Genomic DNA, 4,692 nt, shown 5'->3' with positions numbered 1-4,692 from the left:
CACCGAGGTCTTTCATTGAAAAATTCTTATTCAGGTATCCTTTTATGCTATCCAGAAATTCTATATCGTTTACAATCAATAATATGTCATACACATATAATATCAGAAATGATATAGAGCTCCCACTCACTTTCTTGTAAATACAGGCTTCACCATAAGTATGTATAAAACCATATGCTTTGATCACCTTATCAAAGCATATATTCCAACTCCGAGATGCTTGCACCAGTCCATAGATGGATCGCTGGAGCTCGCACACTTTGTTAGTGTAGCGACCCGACCTCAAACGGTCAAGCCTCATGAATGTAAATATCAAAGTGCAATCACATGTATACATAACATAAACGAATATATACCTCATAAGTCTCAGCGAAAACAAACAATCGGGTGTGAAGTCCCATCAGCGCCATCGGCAAGTTGAATGTGGACCGTAACCCTGAACCGTACTCTTACTCGTCGGAAGAAAAATATCTGCAACATGAGACGTTGCAGCCATGTAGGTCAGTACATTGAATGTACCGACAAGATCACTGTAATAAAAACAGATGATAAACTATACTATATGCAGTATGGCTTTGTGGCTCTGTATCTGAGTTTTGTTTGCGTAAAAGCTGGTTTTATTTTCCCTACTTCAAAGGAATATTAGGAGTCTATACTATAGAGTTTTCTATCATGACATGGTTCCGCCAACCGATGTCTCATAGCCCAGAACAATCATAGGTTGCCCACAATTAAGTTATCAGTCCGGTGTTGAGAGTTCCGAGATAGATCCAAGTCCAGAGGCTCAAATTGTCAGTAACCAGGGACATGGCTAATCGATTAGGTTTTAACCCTCTGTAGAGGTTTGTACACTTTACCTGCAAGATTCGATCCCTCCCTTTTCGTCCTTGCACTTCATGATGTTTGAGAACAGGACGATCAAAACATGGTCTTCCGAAGAGTTCCTCTGGCCACTGTTCGGTGCTCATCCAATCCTATCGTAGTTCTACATCTGCTAGCACCGTCCCAGCCAGAATCACAACTAAGGTCAACCAAGCCAGAGCCCAGAGTGACTTGCGGTTGCACGGGTAAGCTTCCGGGCATGAAGTATTCTTCTGTCTCTTTGAGTCTGGGTGAAGCTTTCCGCAAGATGTCATGGTGCTTCTCCATGCATCCCGGCCATCCACTGGTTGCTCCAGGGTGCCCATCAAATCCGTCCTTCACCCAGTAGTGTGTATTGAATTCTTGTCTCGAGTCTCGAAATCTTGAGGTCTTGAAGTCTTGTGGTCCTGAAGATGCAGTCCTTGCAGATGCCATCATGAAGTTGTCGTCATTGAGGTAGAGTCCTCCATTCTCACACCACTCCCGAGCACTCATACCAAACCTGTCTACTATAGCGTAGCATTTAAACAAAACAACGTCCCGGGCTTGGTAACAGGGAGATGGGTTCCTACCTCATGCATTCTACTCAACTACAAGATACAATAACACTACTAGAGGGATTGTTGAAAGGGTGCTACTACATGCAAATAAAACATAGGTATGGAAAACATGGTCAAAGTGAACTTGTCTGGTATTACTTGATGAAGATAATAACGCTCTCAAAAACTTGATACTATCCGTCACTCCGATGTAAAATCTATTAAGTCAACATAGCATTCACATAAGCAAAACACTCTAGCAATAAATTCTATCAATCATATTAACACTCAATCAAAATAAAAGCAACAAAGAAATCCATAAGAAAACCAAATAGAAATCCAAAGAAAATTTTAAGGAAAACTACAAGGAAACTATAGAGTTTTTACTACAACCAACACAAAAGTAGTTTTTGACCTAATTAAACTTAACAGCAAATAAAATACTAAAGTGATAAGTTAACAGAAAAGAAAATAGGTTTTCATTAAAATAACAGAAAGAACTTTTTTATAAACTTTTAGTAGCAAAAGAAACAAATAAAAAGCTTTTATAAAACTCCAACTATGATCTATACAAGTTTTCATACAAAACTAAGGAAAATATGTTTTTAAAGTAAAATAAAATTGCTTACTGTTCAATAAGTGAAACAAAACTAAATTTATCAAAATTACAAAAAGTTTTTTTAAAAACAAAAAAATACTAAGAGACAAAAAAATAACACTAAACTATATAAAATGGTACTGTTTTGCCTAAAATCGTATTTTAAAATAAACAAAAACTAATTTTCAAAAGCCTACTGTTTAGACAAAAGGTCAAGTGATCACTGCAAAAAGAATAATTCAAAAAGATATTTTTAAATAAAAGTTATTAGCAATCTAGTGTTTGTAACAAATTTGTTTGAATTCGAAATGTAAAAAGTTCAAAAATATTTTTTGTTGGTTTTTTTGAAACCGTAGAAAAAAGAATCATCAAAATCGGAGTTGTAGATCTTAAGATATAAAAAACAAAACTAAATAAAAAACAGAAACGATAATAAAAAACAAACGGGTGCTATAGGGCCTAGGTGGGTGCGATCTGTAACTAAACATCGCTCGGGCGATAACTTAACAAAGCGTACACATGTGTTTTTATAGAATGAAACCGGTTGGCTGGTTTGATCTGAACCGTAAACAAATCGTTCAAAAAAAACGATCTACTACACCTATCTAATCTAACATAACGATTCAATAAAAAAATAACAGGAGCGAATAGAGGAGGAGGGTTCGTGCTTACAGAGAAGAAACATGTGTGGCAGAGAAGAAGAGGCCGTTGGGCGGCAGGGCTCTGGTCGTCGGCGGCAGCGAGGATGTCCAGGTGATGCGGAAGTTCGGGGCGTTCCATTTACTGTGGAAGGTGAGGCGGGGGAACGTCGGGGTCGAGCGTAGTGATCTATCCATGGAGATGCACGGAAAAACAAAAAAAATATACGCACACGCAATGATCTATCCATCGAGATGCATAGCAACGATAGGGGGAGAGTATGTCTACGTACCCTCGTAGACCGTAAGCGGAAATGTTTCTCAACATGGTTGATGTAGTCGAACTTCTTCGCGCTTCAACCAATCAAGTACCAAACGCACGGCACCTTCGCGTTCTGCACACATTCATCTCGGTGACATCCCTCGCCTTCTTGATCCAACAAGACGTCGAGGTAGTAGATGAGTTCCGTCAACATGACGGCATGATGACGGTGATGATGAAGTGATCTCCGCAGGGATTCGTCTAAGCACTACAAAAATATGACCGGGGTGTAAATGGTGGAGGGGGCACCGCACACAGCTAGTCAATTATCTGGGGTGTGCTAGGGGCGCCTCCCCCACATATATATAGGTGAGAGGGAGAGGGGAGGCAGCCAGGGTGCGCCCCAAGTAGGATCCGAATCCTACTTGGGGTTCCCCAAATGGTGCCCCCTACCTTATTTCACCGGAGAAGAAAGGGAAAGGGGAAGAGAGAAAGGAAAGGGGGGGCGAACCCCCTTTTTCCTTCTCCCAATTTGGCCTCCTGCCATAGGGGGGCGCGGCGCCACTTGTGGGCTGGTGTGCTCCCCTCTCATGGCCCATATGGCCCATATATTCTCCCGGGGGGTTCCGGTAACCCCTCCGGTACTCTGATAAATACCAGATACACTCCGGAACACTTCCAGTGTTCGAATGCTATCGTCCTATATATCAATCTTTACTTCTCGACCATTTCGAGACTCCTCGTCATGTCCGTGATCTCGCCCGGGACTCCGAACAACATTCGGTCACCAAATCACATAACTCATATAATGCGATATCGTCATCGAACGTTAAGAGTGTGGACCCTACGGGTTCGAGAACTATGTAGACATGACCGAGACACCTCTCCGGTCAATAACCAATAGCGGAACCTAGATGCTCACATTGGCTCCTACATATTCTACGAAGATCTTTATCGGTCGAACCGTTATGACAACATACGTAATTCCCTTTGTCTATCGGTATGTTACTTGCCCGAGATTCGATCGTCGGTATCTTCATACCTAGTTCTATCTCGTTACCGGCAAGTCTCTTTACTCGTTTCATAATACATCACCTCGTGACTAACCTCGTGACTACCTCGTGACAAATCTTAATCTCGATCTATGCCAACTCGACAAACACCTTCGGATATACCTGTAGAGCATCTTTATAATCACCCAGTTACATTGTGACATTTGATAGCACACAAGGCATTCCTCTGGTATCCAAGAGTTGCATAATTTCATAGTCGAAGGAATATGTATTTGACATGAAGAAAGCAATAGCAATAAACTGAACGATCAGTGTGCTAAGCTAACATATGGGTCTTTTCCATCACAGCATTCTCCTTATGATGTGACCCCATTATCAAATGACAACACATGTCTGTGGTTAGGAAACTTTAACCATCTTTGATCAACGAGCAAGTCTAGTGGAGGCTCACTAGGGACACGGTATTTGTTTATATATTCACACATGTATTTAAGTTTCCGATCAATACAATTCTAGCATGAATAATAAACCTTTATCATGAATAAGGAAATATAAAATAACAACTTTATTATTGCCTCTAGGGCATATTTCCTTCAACTTGCATGAAGATTGTTGGAGTGGATCCGCAAGCGATCCCCCTACCTGGTGCGCCAAAGATGTCGGGGTACGATGATCTATGGGACCGACAAGGATCCCTTTGCAGTTTGGTTGGGGTGATCGACAAGCACAGAGAGCAAATCCAATAGTACATGAGCGAGGATTTCTCATGTTTGGGTCGCCA

The sequence above is a fragment of the Triticum urartu genome, chromosome 7, assembly GCF_003073215.2.
Source record: "Triticum urartu cultivar G1812 chromosome 7, Tu2.1, whole genome shotgun sequence".
NCBI lineage: Eukaryota > Viridiplantae > Streptophyta > Magnoliopsida > Poales > Poaceae > Triticum > Triticum urartu.
Note: the sequence above shows the minus strand (reverse complement) of the source record.